This window comes from Malaclemys terrapin, chromosome 4 (genome assembly GCF_027887155.1).
Source record: "Malaclemys terrapin pileata isolate rMalTer1 chromosome 4, rMalTer1.hap1, whole genome shotgun sequence".
Lineage (NCBI taxonomy): Eukaryota > Metazoa > Chordata > Testudines > Emydidae > Malaclemys > Malaclemys terrapin.
Window position 1 is genome coordinate 51,514,519 of NC_071508.1, and position 17,007 is coordinate 51,531,525.

Below are 17,007 nucleotides of genomic sequence, written 5' to 3' on the forward strand. Positions count from 1 at the left end.
GAGTTGCATCTGTTACCTTTCCAGCCAGAACTGAGGGGTATGGAGGAAAAAGAATGTTGGATTGAATCATGCCTTATACTGAATGCATTGTACCTAGGCTAAGCTTCTAAATGGGATCTAGACCTTAGGTAGAACAAAAACATTCGTGTTGTATGACTGTTACCTTAAATGTATTCCAATTTAGAATACCAAAAAGATATTATATTAAAACAGTTAAGCTACAAAACACTATTACCAACAGATTTTTCTAAAGTAATGTGTGTTACCATAACCCTTTAAAAAATCTCTTTGTTGTTTTCCCTATTAAAAAGATAACCAGGCCTGTTATTTCTGACAGCTCTTACAAGCCATAATGGACTGGGTTGCTATGGTGTAGGATGTAGAACAATGAAATAATTGTTTGTCATGGTATTGGCTTCCTGGAAACAAATTCTGTGTAAATTATTCGGTTGAAATGGTGACAACAGTGCTGGTTGCAATTTTGTTTAGTTCATAGTTAGAAAATGCCTCTCTCCTATAATAAAAAAAGAAGTTAAATGTGTCAATTTTGATAGTTTTTCTTTGCTTTAACTTTTTTCTTTCTACATTTTCAGGTCAGTTTCATGAATTCAAAAGCAACTTACCAGTGATTTCTGGGTGCTGGGGCTGATTTTCTTGTGTGTTTGTAAGTATTTATTGATTTATTACACTACTTATTTTCATGTATGTCTGAAACAGTTTTAACATGAAAGTAGGCACAACATTAAAATACCATCCTAGGACCTCACTAGTCAGAATGTGTTGTTAAGAGATTTATCGAACTACTTAGAAACATTTTATTTTTTTGAGGGGTGGGGAGGGGAGGAAAGAGTCGATGTCCCTCTGGAGTTCTTGTGCAATCCTACATTTCAGTCTCTCAGGGTGGATATAAATACCTGAATTAAGGAGTGAGCACCACTGCCCTCATCTCGGAATGTCTGTTGAATTTCTCAATAGTAATTGAGATGTAACTATATAATGCTTGTCATTTTATAACATCTGTGAATCTATGCTGACCCTGTGGCTTACATCAGCAGTGTTTCTTGCTGCAATGATGGAGATATGTGCCTGGAAGCAAATTGGGGCCACCAATGCCAGGAAGGTGGAGTTCTTGGAGGTAATGCACATAGGTTATTGGGAAAATGCCAGGGCAACCTCTGGCTGCTGAACCAGAGTTGTGTTCATGTTTAACTTGGAGGAGGCTGACATTTACAATTGCAGAAAAAGGCCTGAGACTGTAGTTATTTAGGCCTTGACGCAGGAAGGCACTTCAGTATGTGTTTAAGTTTCAGTGAAGTCTGTGGGATTTAAGCACATGCTTAAGTGCTTTTCTGAATTTGGGGCTTTAGAGACAAGAAGCTCGGTAGGAAAGAAAAGGCATCTACAGAATAAAGGCACAGAAAATTTTCAGTACAATAACTTACTTAGTGTTTAGATGTGGCCAGGTGTTATAAGAGGGAACCCATGGGACGGGGGCAAAAATAATAACTGACAAACCCTGTGCCTTACTATAAGGTGATGCTGCATAAATGGAGTAAATCAACACAACACAACTTTAAAGCACAAAATATTGTTTATGGAGCTTCAGCTAAAGTTGTTCACAAAATTATGATGAAATGGGAGAACAGCTGTTTTCCCCCCAAAGAAGAAACATGATCAAAACACACAATTTGTGATGGATAACATTCAAGTTACTATCACTTTCTTCTTACAAAAGAGTGCCTTACCACTCATCCCTTGGCAAACACTTGTCTTTTAAATTCCTTTCACTTACTAATCTATTGACCTATATTTCTTTTTAGTGAAAATTGTTAATAAAATTTGGAGAAAATATATAATAGTTAAAAAAATAAAATAATTCATTTAAACAAAATTACTAAAATCTTAGAAAAATAGATTTCTGATGTCTGATCGTGGCAATGTAGAGTCATGGACTGAACATAGGACTGAGATCTAGGAACTCATTATTTTTAATCCTGAATTTACCTAGGAGACTCTGCATAGTTTTGGTTAAAAAAAAATCACTTAGTCTTTCTGTGCCTCAGTTTCCTCATCTGTAAAATGCAAATAGTAGCTAAATGTATCATCGTATCCCTGGTATTTCTCAATCTAAGTATATGAAGTGCAATATATACTATGGTAAAACAAATACTGTGGGGCAATAAATGGTGTCTTTTTTTTTTTTAAGTATTGCCCCTTGTACTAATCTAACTCACTGGAAGGCTGTGAAAATTCTTTCACTAGCCAATATAGCATCATGAAGTTGTACTGTGATATAAATGCTTGTCATAATCATATTTTAGGCCACTTGTCTGAATCCTGCCCAGGTTGGTAGTGACCAAAAGTTGTTTAAAAATTAACATAAATATGCCTTTAAAATACTTTGTACATGTAAAACAAGTAGTCATACTTAGGTCAATCAAATAAATACATTAGAAAGAACTCTATAATAAGCAGTATAAATGATTGCCATCTGACACCTGTAAGCTGGTCTATGCCAAAGGAATTGGTGTTAGTACAATTCCTGGAAGTCAGATAACCATGTCTGACAATGCTGCCCCCACCACTGCTAGCATGCTTGTTGGCAAACTCAGCAGAGAGGTCAAAGATTGAATGAATATATAAACTCAACTATCATCTAGTCTCTAGAGGTGGTCTCTGTAAATCAGGGCTGAGGCTCATTGATAGGATGTGTGGAGAAGCTAATGCTGTTTCTGACTGTCCGTGTTCTGTGGCTAGAAGGTTTATTTTAGCATTTAGGGTTATCAGTACAGCAGCATTCACAAGGTCTAAATTCACTTAAGCTAAAAATAAAATCTAGAACATAAAACTGACTTGGTACTATCCAGTTCCTTCTCAGATACTATAAAAGTATTGAAGTAAGTTCTATATTAGCAGTGGATGAAGCTGCCTTCAGAAAACTGCTCTGTAGCTTCCTGAAATTGCAAAGATTCGGAATATAGCATACAACAGGTCACTTGATCTTGTTAAGTGATGATCATTTCTATGGTGCCATAAGGATTCAAGGTGCTTTACAGACAAAATGAGCCAGGCTGCTGCCTCAAGTAGCTTACTGTCTGAGAAAGGCATGATTTTTGCAAATCTTAACTCATGCACGTGGCCCCATTGAATTTAATCAGAGCAGAATCAGGACCTAACTTAGACATAACACAGCAAGGTATGACACAGAAAAGTTGGAGGTCTGAGGGATTGGCATAAGGAGGAGAAGAGATGTAAACGATCATGGGATGTTTTAGTTGCATACACATCTCATTAGTGCATTTAAAAAAACTAAGATGTAATGTTTAGATATGCTACAGTAGTCTTTCACTCTTATAATATGGATAATTTGGTGAGCCAAAAATTTGTGCAGGAGTAGAAATCACTGCTCGAAAGGTTGAGTAACCTCATATATTTTCCACAGAGGTATACTGTGGGCTGTAGTCCACGAAAGCTTATGCTCTAATAAATTTGTTAGTCTCTAAGGTGCCACAAGTACTCCTGTTCTTCTTTTTGTTAAATACCTGTTTACATCAGTTCAGAAGCTGTTTCAACCAGGGGATATAATAATCTTTTCTTTTTTTTCCCAAATATTTGAAAGTTTTGTCATAAATGTGTTCATTCTGTAACATATAATTACTTGGATCACCCAGTTCAGACAGCTTTGTTTTTGTTGTTGTTGTTATAGCTAACCAGTTTCATTCAGGAGAAAACAGGACTGATGACTCATACAAATTGCATAGAAAATGTGACTTCTTTCCTTTTCTATATTTCCCACAGAGTTATTGTCATAACTGAAGGTTACTTTTGTGGTCTTAAAGTGGTTTTATATTTTGAATTATTTTCATAGGTAGACTTGTTCAGTGGTGAATTGCAAGAGTCATTTAAAATTACAAATATTAAAATAGAAAGATATTTTTAATGGCTCTGAGCTTATGAAAGGTTTTTTGTTTGTACTCTAGCAATTATTCATACATCCTTTCAACACCAGGTAGCCTCTACAATTCTTTTTTCTGTATTTACATTTTATTCTAACCCGTGTGTGTGTGTGTGTGTGTGTGTATGACAGAGATGGGTTTTATGCACATATACTGTTTTAATGAGAACATCAATAAATGAAGAAAAGCCTTTCTTAAATGGACATCAGCAAAGTCCAGGGAACTTCTAATGTATTGCTACAATAACTCTTCAATGAAAAGCCTGTTTTGGTAATATGATGAAAATAATACCATATAATTTTCGTTTAAAGTCAGATGGCTTTAAAAAGCATCTAGTAAAAACATTTCAAAAATGAGTATTTATTACAAATACACCTCTACGCCAATATAACGCAACCCGATGTAACACGAATTCGGATATAACGCGGTAAAGCAGTGCTCGGGGGGTGGGGGGAGGCGGGGCTGGCGCACTCCGGTGGATCAAAGCAAGTTCGATATAAGGCGGTTTCACCTATAATGTGGTAAGATTTTTTTGGCTCCCGAGGACAGCGTTATATCGGGGTAGAGGTGTACTGAAACAAACACCCGGAACCTGTGTATTTAAACAATCATGTACAATGTTGTGTCAAATTTTGTTTGTTCAGACCTTTCTTGAATTTCCCACATCTGCTGTCAATAACAGATCAAGTTTTTTGCTTCGAACTCAACAATATATATTTTTGAAGACCTATGTTTTTCAAAATAATGGAATCAGATCCTCGATGCAAATCAGCATGGTTCCTATGAAGTCACTGGATTTACACTAAATGAGGATCTGGCCAAATACATTTCTGTCCTGTGTCTGATGCATTTTGATTTAAAAGATAAAATCTATGAAATTTTGTGAATAGTTTTCTATATATTAAGATGCAACAAAGATACAGAGGTAAATTAAGGTAAAGCATCTTTGAAGAGGTCTTTATGTAAATGAAGAATTCAAAGGATTTGAGGCTTCCCTGCTTTACAATCTAATTGTAGACAAATGATCTGCTGGTTTATGATACATTAATTTCTGGGGGACACATCTCTGTCCGCTCTCTAGCTCAACTCTTTAGTGCATTCAAATATTAGAAAGTTTATTTTAAAGATTCTTCTATTTTCTGTCTTTGTCACATACACAGTCTATTAGCATTTTGGCCAAAAAGGTCTCCATCACATTATCCCTTACCTTTCTCAATAGAAATGTTAAAAGAACCAGTTCTTTCTAGAGAAAGATAAGTATTACCTTAACACAACCTGTCTTGGCTGAATCATCTATGATTATTTTATGGCAGGTAAAGAAATCATCTTCAGATGGAACTGTCTAACTGCTATCATTATTATTTAATGTTGGCGTTGTAGTAGTATCCAAATGCCCTAACAGAAATCTGGGACCCACTGTATTATGTGCTGTACAAACACATACAAAAATGTGATGCCTGCCTCAAAGAGCTTACCCTCTTAAATAAACAAGACAGACGACCAGAAAGATGCACACACCGTTTAGGTAATATGGCCGATGTACCTATTTTGCCTTATCTTTTTTTTCCCTTAAAGATCCCTCCAAAATTTCCCTCCCTGTCCTGTTTCAACATTCCTCAACCATCCATGGACATGGATTGAGGCATACAATAGTCTTTTAATGGAATTGTAGAAGGCAGGAGGAGATAGTGGTTTATTCTGACAGGCAGAGATTGTTTTTGTTAGATGCCATTCACCCACCGTTAATATTTTACCTTCTTTTGCTCATTGGGTTTTCAGACATACAGTGGGTAGGGAGGACTTTGATTTGGGGCTGTTGCCTAGAAAGTCTTACTCATGTAAGTAAGTTGCCAATTCAGTCTTGGAACTACTCACATGTGTAGGGCTCTGCAGGGTCAGGTTCCTGATTGTTGCATACCTTTCAGAATAGCAGGGGTGGCCAATCTGAGCCTCAGAAGGAGCCAGAATTTACCAATGTACATTGCCACAGTAATATGTCAGCAGCTCCCTATCAGCTCCCTCACCCTGCTCCCAACACCTCCCATCCACTGGCAGCCCTGCCGATCAGCTGTCTCATGGCGTGCAGGAGGCTCGGGGGGGTGGAGAGGGGACAGCGAAGGCACTGCAGCTTTAGGGGAGGGAGTGGGAAGGGGTGGAGTGGGGGCAGGGCCGGTGACAGAGCCAGGGGTTGAGCAGTGAGCATCCCCTCGCACATTGGAAAGTTGGTGCCTGTAGCTCCAGCCCAGGAGTCGGTGCCTATACAAGGAGCTGCATATCAACTTCTGAAGAGCTGCATGTGGCTCTAGAGCCACAGGTTGGCCACCCCTGATGTACAGACTGTACCTTGACAAGAAAAATTGGATGCACAGTATGCAGGTGTTTAGAGCAGCAATATGTGTCGTGTTCAATTTGGAATGCTGCTTCTTAAACAATAAGGGGAGGGTACATTTAGACTACGTTTAGAACTTTAATTTATAATGCACAACCCCTTTTTCCTTCATTTCCTTCGAAGCAACAAAATGGGTGTCACAATAGAAATTCATATAAAATAATAATTTACATTCATACTAGTCTAAAGGCTATTAAAATGTTTATAAACTACAAATATATGGCACTACTGAAATGCAGCCACCAGTGGGTTGGAAATTAGCATCCACTGGCTCATAGCATATTGTGCAAGAGTAGAAAAAATATATGTAGTCACTAACTTAAGTTTTTGGTAAGGGTTAAACCCTGCTGTTTTGGATACATTTTTGTAGTTAAAATATTTTTAGAAATGCTCCTTTTTAGAACTGCAGTGCTCTGAATGTGAGCAGGGACCCTTTTGCTTTGCCACTGCCATGTGTATGTGCCACTTTAGATCAAACTGCTGCCTACAAAAATCTTTACAAAATCAGTAAGGGAAAAAGGCCAATGCTCATCCAAACAATTCTGCTTTTGCAAGGGCAGAGTACACTGTGCAAGCTGCATAGAACACATGGGAGACCAAGAACAGTTAGGAAATTCTTGTATGGAACAGCTGGAACAAGAATGTGGAAGAGTACAGCAGTTTGTACCTTGAGACAGTCTCAAGGTACATGTGATTTGCATCTGCGGAGTCAATGTTTGTAGAAAAGAAAGGCTTAATCATCACACAACTGAACCCTTAACGTGTCTGAATAGATAAACTCAAGACCCGTAGGAAGGTTGTTAGGGAAGGATTTTCTTCAGGCCTTTGTGAAGCAAGTGATATGAAATACTTCTTGCATATACAATACAGTGTGGACAGACAACCCCAACTGTCTGTGTGAACACTGTCTGAAATCTTACTGAGTCAAATTTATTAAGTGGGTCAGGATGGTAAACTGTTCATAGTAAGCTTCTTTCTATTTCCCACTCCCTGGGATGTATATCAAGGCTAGTTTGATTCATTTATTGATATGAAAGAGAATTGTTTAGGACTAACCACTCCATCTTAATCACTGTTATAGGAGATGTTGCAATAAAAGGTTAACTTCTCCCTGAATGTACTAGATCTACAGTATATATCTTTGCCTGACTCCTTAGAAATCTGGTAATAATCTGTTCAACAGAGATCTCACCAATTAAGCACAATCCCTAATAAAGATTCTACAGTGAAAATCTATTTTTCTAAAGTTAATTTAAAAAAGTTGATAAAAGTGCAGCATCCCTTTAAAAATGTTACTCTAAAACAAAGAAGAGGTAAACCACAAAGGTCAGCTATGAAAATCCATGCAAATGGTTTTGGAATTCATTTCCCGTTACAACATGGATTTGCCCCTTGAAAGCACTTGCATTAATACTGAGAAAGTAAAGAATCGGAAATGAATAATTTTCCCTTTTAATACTGTGTGTTCATATTAAGTGGAGATGTACCGATGTTTGGAGTCTCTATGTTAACATATTTAACACTGCTAAATATTGCTGAACTGCATTTGGAAATCTATTTAATTGAAAGCAGGTTGCCATTTCAATATGAGCAATGATCATATTTCAACATGTGGAATCTTAGGAACATGGGAATCTTCCATACTGGATCAGACTTATGGTTTATCCAGTATGGTATTCCATAGTGGGCTGCAGCCATTACATGATTCTTCAGAGGAAAGTAAAAATGATGCATAATGCACTTGGCTTGTTGAATAATGCTGTGCTGTACTGTGGGAAGGAGATTCCTTTTGAACCCCTTTTATTTCTGCTATATTTTTTGAGTTAGTGTCCAGAATTGAACACAATATTCAAGGAGAGGGTTCACCATTGATTTATTTAATGGTGTTAAAATATTTTATCTGATTCTTTATAGATCGTAATGTTTTGTTTGCTGGTCTAACTGCCTCTTCGCATTCTTGGATATTTTAATTCCTTGGTCCACTTTTTTCCTGAGTGGTTCCAGTATATTTAAAATCCAGCAATGAGAGTAAATAGTAAAGTGTTTCCTTCTAAAGTGCATGACCCTGCATTTTTCAACACTAGATTTCATCTGTTATTGTGTTACCCATTCACCTACCATTGTTTAGGTATTGTTGGCAAATGTTGTCATTTTATGGGTGACTTCCCCCTGATCATGACACTGGTTCCAATGCCAATAACTGGTGAACACTTCCCCCACAACTTATTAGCCCCCCCCCTTTTTTTTTTGCATTCCAAGAAGCAGCTGTTTATTAGGACTCTTTGTTCTGGCTTGCTTAGCCATTTTTTATCAATGGCAGGGTATTGACCTTTATTTTCTACTTATCTATTTCCCTTAAAATGTCTTATTCTCTGCTAAGGCCTCGTCCCACCAATCCACGTTATGTCCTAGAAAATGCTCTTGTTATTTCCTCCTCATCTTCTGCACTGAAATTTGACAATGTATGTGCATAATTTTTCTGCAAACTCTTTAACTTCTTTAATTGCTCTCTCATCGTTTTCATTGCTTGTTGGTCTAGATGGCTTGTGGACGTACCATAAGTGCAGCCAGTGGACACGGCTTGAGAGGGACGTAGCCACCCACGTTTTATCATCCCTTTGCTGTGCCCTCGGAATAGCTGTAGGACTTGTGCAATTTCACTCCAGATTTGTTTGATGCAGGTGGTCCCCAGGAACACTAGCGTAGTCTCTTTGCGACTAATGTGCTCCTAGTTACCTCAGTCTGTGTAAAATTCAACAGCAGGCTGTGCTCACAGTTTGCAATCTGCCCTGTTAAAGGTGTTTCGGCAGAGTTTGCACATTCCAAAGGCTGCCTTATAATGTTGCATACACCCTGTGCCACTGCCCCCCTCCACCCCCCTGCCCAGGAACATGCTGGATTGATTCTCTCTCTATTAGTGATGATTGTTTATCTCAGCAGGTAAAGAAACTCTTCTGTGTTTCCTAAACAGAATCCAGCCTGAAACAGCAGGGTTTTTTTGGTTTTCGCGTTACCCGTCCACCTGCCATTAATGGTTTCATCACCATTGAAAGACCTCTGCGCCTGAGATTTCAAACCTTATTGTCCTGTGGTCACTGTTGCTTAGGAGAACAGCCATACTCGCTTCTTGTACACAAAACTAAATTGAGCAGAGCTTATCCTCCTGTGTGCTCCAGAAGGAGCTGCTCCAAAAAGAAGACATTTATAGTATCAATAAGCTGCTTCTCTAAACCATGTACAGATGTGTTATTCAACCAGTTAATATTGGGGTAGTTAAAATCACCCATTATTATTTTTCTGGCAGATTTTGCCACTTCATTAATATCTTTCAACATACTGAGTTGCTTGGCTGCTCCTTCTTTTACATGGTTTATATCATATCATGCCATCACAGCATATTCTGTAGTTTTGAGTTAATTGCTCAATTAACAGTGGTATTCATGAAGTGCTAGGAAAATTCCACAACTAATGATTTGGACAAATTCAAAATAGGTTGGTATTCCTCAGTTTTAAATGTCAAACATGCCAATATCTGCAGGCATAAGACTGTGAAGGCTTAGAACTCGATAGCTCAGAAACTCGAGTCTAAAAATCATAGTAAAATCGTCAGGCGTACGTATAGCCCCCACTAGTGCCATGTAAGGGGCTCTGTGCCAGCCTACTTGTTCCTCAGGATGGTCAGGACAGAGAGGTAGGGGCATGGAATGACTCCTCAGTCACTTAATGGGTGGGTCTTGTGGAGGTGCAGAAGGAGGCAGGGGGGATAGTGCTTATGAACCCTGATTCTTCCACCCTCCTAGCCTCCGGGCCTTGTTTATGGAAGCATTGTGGAGGCTGCTATAATAATCATTGTATAGATGTTTGCAGGCACTGCAGAAACAGAGGAGTGATGGTGTTTGGAGGGCGATTGAAAGGTTTGTAGTGGGCTTTTCTTCTCTCCCTGTGGTCCATGATTGGGTGTAGGTGCAGAACAGATAGTTAACTCTAATGGGCCATTGTTCCCAGCTGTTGTTTGGAGCTGCCAACTAGCTCTCTAGGCAGTGGGCTGATGCTTTGTCTCACCAGCTGCCATGCAGGGATATCAGGGGATGCACTGCCTACCCATTTTGTCATTCCCCAGCACCTTCACTTTCATTTATGGCACTGGGGGAATGAGGAGCCATGGACCTTGCCTGGGGGTCACGCTGATGCAGTGTGACTGCGGAGTAGCTTCACGGCCACTTCTAAATAGGGAGAGGTTTTCCTCTCTGGATTCAGGTCGTACTTCACAGGTTCAGGGATCAGATGCCTGTAGGGCTTTGGTCAGGCTCCGCACTCTGAAAACAACAGGGGCAAGATTTGGCATCATGGCTTTTGTCAGATTTTTGTACATTACTCATTTCACTAATTTAAACTCTTTCTGTACTGTGCTGATGATCTGATGCAAGACTGTACTGAGTTGTAATGGTTTGTATAGAAGAATAAGGCTTCAATCCAGCAAAGCACTTAAACATGTGTAACTTCAAGCACGTGAGTAGCTCCCTTATGACTTCAGTTCCTGAATAGTCCCATTGACTGTGTGTGTGCTTAATTCCTTTCTGGAATAGTATTGATTATGTGTATGTTGCTGCTAATTTGTTCAAATTTAAATTAAATAATTGAAAAACTAGTAGGAGATATAATGATGTTTGGACTTTCTCTTCAGTCCTGCTTGGAGATATTGTGGATGCCTTGAAGACATTATAATTTACATTTTATGACAAAAAAATATAGAGAATTGTCTTATTCCTCTTGGCAACTCAGCAAAACTATCATTAAAATTTTTCATCAGTATTCTGTTTAGAGTTTTGTAAACTGAACACTACAGTACTAACAGATCATTTTTTAGATGCTTATTACAGTTCTTTCACATCTTTATAGTACCATAGTAAAGCTGAATTTACCAGCTATGTGGAAAGTAGAGTAAGGCAGCACTAGAATCTACATTAAAGTGATTCAATACTCTTTGGAGAAAAACCTTCCTGATACAGTATGTGGTTTGGGGGCAGTTGTAAAAGAGTTGCCAATAAACTTGAATGCTAGCAACGAAAGCTGCTTATAGCACATTGAAATTTAGGGGTATTTTCTTTTCTCTGTAAACACATGTGACTAACATTAGCATTAATGGGAGCTACATGTACAAATGGAAGGGAGAGTATACCCAAGAGAGTAATTTGATGTTCCAAAATTTAAAGATGGGAGGAATCAATTTGCTTGTAACTCATTTCTACCTGAAAATAAAGGCAAATACCTGATCTCCTTAGGTAACTACCATTCTGCCTATACATTACTTTTAAGCATTCTGCTCTGAAACCATTAATATGTACTTTAATCTGAGCAGGGAGAGCAAAAAATATGGATCGTTTATTAGTGTGTCTATATAAAAACAAAACATGAATCCGCCCAAAAAAGCCTCATCAAAGTTCTAGGAGTTTGGATCCAGTGAGTTGAAAGGCTGTGTGGTCAAATGACTAGGGGACTGGACTGGGATTCCTGGCTCTGCTGTGTGAACTTGGGCCAGTCGCTTTCCCTCTGTGCACCTGTGTTTCCTTTCCCATGCTGTCTGTCTTCTCTATTTAGACTGTAAGTTCATCAATAATGCTGTGATCCTGGTTGGGGCCTCTAGGTGCTATTGTAATACAAATAGTAATATAATTCTGAAACCATACTAGTCCAGTTGAAAATTCCATCCTGTTTATAAAGATACAGTCCTTATTAGGACAATAAAATAGATCTTTGTTTTTTGTTTTTGCAAGTAGTCATTTGTACAATAGACTTCTTACCATCTATCATTATTTTGCACTGCAAACTTAATTTCAAATGATAATTGGGGTATGAAAATAATCTCTTCTCTTTGGTTACTTATGTTTTTGCCATAATCATATTAGGCTCCCATAGCAACATATGAAAACATTAACACAAGTTCCTTTTGTATATGATATGGTTGAACATTTCCCCTGTAGAACTGTGCAGCATGCTGTGTTCACAAAGAAAATGCATCCAGCTTGATTGCTGCTTACTGTTGTTTCTCTAAAGATATGTTTTGGGGTTAGCTATTTTTATTTGCATTGTTTTCCAGATCAAGTACAATAAGTTAATTAAGCAATAACCTTAATGGAATCTGAGTTTGTGACCCAATAACCACCTATCTCTGACATATAAATGTGAAGGTGAACATTAGACTCTCTTTATTGGGGTAATTGCTAACTTTATTAACGATGTTGCTTTTATTCCAAATTAAAAATATAACATTAAATGAACAAAAAATCCTATCCTATCCTGGATTACTGGTGTAAATTCCCTAAACCAAAGAGTGGCAGTGACTTAAAAAACAGATTTCAGAGTAGCAGCTGTGTTAGTCTGTATCCGCAAAAAGAACAGGAGTACTTGTGGCACCTTAGAGACTAACAAATTTATTAGCGCATAAGCTTTTGTGGACTACAGCATCCGAAGAAGTGGGCTGTAGTCCACGAAAGCTTATGCTCTAATAAATTTGTTAGTCTCTTAGGTGCCACAAGTACTCCTGTTCTTTTTAAAAAACAGAGGTATTATACAATGTTAGTTTTAATTACATTCAGATACCACAGTGATGGGCTGGTATAAGAACTTGAATAGGATAGAATTATTATTACATTTCTGGAAATCAGAAATTAATATAAACCCCCCCAATTTCAGTTAGCCATAATTTAAATGAAGATGATACCTATTAAAGTAGTGGCAGTTGGTATACTCCAAGGATTCTTCCTCTAAAATAGTATGGAAAAAATGGGGGAGATACTGGATTTTTTTCTATACTTCATTCAGTAAGAATAAAACAAAAGCGTGAAGGAAAATGCTTCTTAGCTGTATAATAATATTAACAATACAGATACTAAAATTTGAAATGTAATCTATTTTATGTGTTGATAATAATTTTCACTCTAAGGATCTCAAACATTTCAGAGAGATGTATTACACCATCATTAATGAGAAGTTTTCAGATAATCACATATTGCCATGAGACAGGGATTGACCCAAAATATCAGAAAAATATTTCAAATGAGTGATGACCCAAACGCATAATAGATATATAATTCTGTCTCAGGGAAGTCCGAAGGCCACCTTTAAGAAGGTAATTGAGCTGGTTAAATAAGGTAGTTTGCAGAGAAAGTTTGTTTATTGTTCTATGCCAGTCTATATATCTACCAGAACATCTGGTATGGGATTGTTAGCGCAGACGGGGAGGCAGCTTCTGAATTTAAGACAGACTGCCAAAAGCCTTCCACTTTGCTGTACCCTATCGTGTGTCCACAAAGACGCAGGATGATAATTTTCAGCATTTATGGTGTAGTATGGAGGAATAACCTGGCATCAGTGAAAAGAGGTTTGTTTATAGCTTATCAATTTGAGAGATGTTTTCTTTGCTTTAGGAAGATACTTCTCCCTTCAAAACCATATTGTGGAGTTGCTCCCCTTGTGCAGTGTGAATAGCAGATAAAGATCAACCATATCCTAAAAACAATTGCTGCACAAAATGGTAATGACTTTTTGTAGCAGTCTAAATAACAAGATCTCTTTGTTGCTTTCAAGCCGCAGACAAACCAGACTTGACAAACTCTAAGGAGTTAAGGTGAGTCAGACATCCCGCCTCAGTAAAAGGCTTTGCTGCATCACTGCTAGGATAAAAAGTGAAGTGCCTCTTCACCAGCTGAAAAAAAAAAAGAAGGGACTCTGAATACTAATGAAGGATTGAGGGTTCAGTAACAGAGAAACAGAGGCTCCATAGATAAGCAAATATTTTCCCAGGACATCTCATTGTTGTAACCAGAGGAAGTAATATTACTAAGGAAGTATTTAAATGTCTTTAACAGATATTAGATGGTGAAGTGGACTAGACATTATTTTCCTATCCAGACTCCAGTGTGAGAGAGGTCCATTGAAACACAATCTTTGAGAGCATCCACTTAATCTGTCAGTCTAGAAACAAGACTAACTTGGTCATCCTATTAATCACCAGAAATCCAGGCACAAAAGGTTTCCAAGAGGAGTTAATACAGGGCAGTGAAGTTCACAAGGCTTATTGTGTTTAGGAGATTTCAGTACAAACCTGGACAACGTCTCTGGCTCAGCGTTACAGAATCTCCTGCCTGATCTGTCCACTCATGGACTCTAGACTTATATACGCAGCCCAGATATACCCTTGACTGGATCCTTGCTCTGGATGTGAACATAAAGACTACAAGATTCAGTCTCCTATCACTCTGCCCTTCTGCTCTGACTACTCCTTACTACAGATCTCACAGGACAAAAGAGACAAGCCTCTCTTAAAAATTCACATTAGTAGGAGTTGTACAAACACAACCAGCATTCAAGCACATCACATTTGACTCTGATCCTTGCCCTTCCTGGCAAGTAAAAGAGAGTAGAGAATATCTCCTTCAAGGAGGGAATTCTGCCCCCCTACACCAAAGCATACAATTGTGTATCTGTTATTAAAGAAACCATCACATAATGTTGGGCTCCACACCAATTACTGTCTGGTACCAAACTTCCCTTTTCTAAGAGAGCTCATCAAGAAGCTAGCAAAAGGTTTAGTATGGCAGCTGTCAGCTACCAGTATACCGAGCCCTTCACAACTGGGGTTCAGACCTAGGCACCTGCTGCTTTGGTGGATGACCTTCTTTTGTAGACAAGAGGTCATCCTGCTTGGATCTCTCTGATCACCAAAGTCTCCTGGCCAACCATTCCTTAGCTCCCAAGATTCTTGTCTGTGGTGCCCCGCAAGGCTCAAGCCTTTTCTCCCCATCATATTGACTATCTATGTGAAGCTGCTGTGGAATGAGGTTAGAGATCACATGATGAAATAAATGCCAGCAATACACAGACAATACCCAACTCTGCATTTCTCTCATGGTAGATGTAAATGGCACCATCTCCCAGCTCTCTCAATGTCTAGCACCTGGATGAAAATAAACTTGCTGAAGCTGAACCTAGGCAAAATAGGTGGTGCTGGTAGCAAGAGGGAAGCACTTTGAAGAAATCCCTTTCTTCATAACATCTCCATTTATTGAGTGCATCTACCACTAACATTGGTTCACAGTCTCAGGGTCTTTTTTGACTTCTCAGTGTTTTTGGATAATCAAATAACCACAAGTCTGAAAAAATCCTCAGTTCCACTTGTAGCTGGCCAGAAAACTGCTCCCCATTGTGCTGGTCACAGTTTTGCCAAGATAATCCATATATTCTTAATCACCCTACTTGATTACTCATATCTAATGAAGACACACACCCTGAAAAAACTCTAGCTAGTACAAAATACAGCAACATCTCCTTAGCAACACAGGTTCTTGTGAACACATCAAATTTGTGCTTAGTTTGCTTTGGTGGCTCCTTATTAAACATGGAATCCAACTGGAGATCTCTCTCCTAATATTCAGTACTCCATGAGACTGGACTGAGTTGCTTGAGAGAGTGCTTCTCCTTATGTGAGGATGACCTTCCAACAGAACAATTAAACTGCTGAACAATTGTGCGTGTAAAGATATGTCTACACTACGGGATTAATCCGAATTTATATAATTCGAATTTTGGAAACAGATTGTATAAAGTCGAATGTATGCAGCCACACTAAGCACATTAATTCGGTGGTGTGCGTCCATGTACCGGAGCTAGCGTCGATTTCTGGAGCACTGCACTGTGGGTAGCTAGCCCATAGTTCCCGCAGTCTCCTCCGCCCATTGGAATTCTGGGTTGAGATCCCAATGCCTGATGGGGCCAAAAACATTGTCACGGGTGGTTCTGAGTATATCCTCCCCCTCTCCAGGGAAGCAACGGCAGACAACCGTTTCACGTCTTTTTCCTGGATGAATAGTGCAGACGCCATACCACGGCAAGCATGGAGCCTGCTCAGCTCAAGACAGCAGTCATGAACATTGTAAACACCTCGCGCATTATCGAGCAGTTTATGCTGAACCAGAACGTGCAAAACCAGGCGGCGAGGAGTAGGCTACGGCAGCGCGGCAGCGAGATTGATGAGGATATGGACATGGAATTCTATCAAAGCGCGGGACCCGGTGCTTTGGAGATCATGCTGTTAATGAGGCAGGTTATAGCCATGGAATGCCGATTCTGGGCCCGGGAAAAAGCACAGACTGGTGGTACCGCATAGTGTTGCAGGTGTGGGACGATTCCCAGTGGCTGCGAAACTTTCGCATGCGTAAGGACACTTTCATGGAACTTTGTGACTTGCTTTCCCCTGCCCTGAAGCGCCAGAATACCAAGATGAGGGCAGCCCTCACAGTTGAGAAGCGAGTGGCGATAGCCCTGTGGAAGCTTGCAACGCCAGACAGCTACCGGTCAGTCGGGAATCAATTTGGAGTGGTCAAATCTACTGTGGGGGCTGCTGTGATGCAAGTAGCCAAAGCAATCACTGAGGTGCTGCTATGAAAGGTAGTGACTCTGGGAAATGTGCAGGTCATAGTGGATGGCTTTGCTGCAATGGGATTCCCTAACTGTGGTGGGGCGATAGATGGAACCCATATCCTTATCTTGGCACCGGAGCACCAGGGTACCCAGTACGTAAACCGCAAGAGGTACTTTTCAATGGTGCTGCAAGCACTTGTGGATCACAAGGGACATTTCACCAACATCAACGTGGCCTGGCCG

General features: G+C 39.3%; 1 protein-coding gene across 17 annotated transcripts in view; it reads left to right on the forward strand.

Moving 5' to 3' along the window:
- The window catches only part of SOX6 (SRY-box transcription factor 6), a 462,971-nt gene that overhangs the window by 69,636 nt on the left and 376,328 nt on the right, over positions 1–17,007 (forward strand). For 16 of the 17 annotated variants that reach the window (XM_054026307.1, XM_054026306.1, XM_054026304.1 and 13 more), the window contains exon 2: positions 594–664. The gene's annotated coding sequence lies outside the window, so the exon portion shown is untranslated. Of the gene's footprint in view, positions 1–60; positions 129–593; positions 665–17,007 lie in introns of those variants that run through there. The other variant, XM_054026309.1, reaches the window with a different exon arrangement.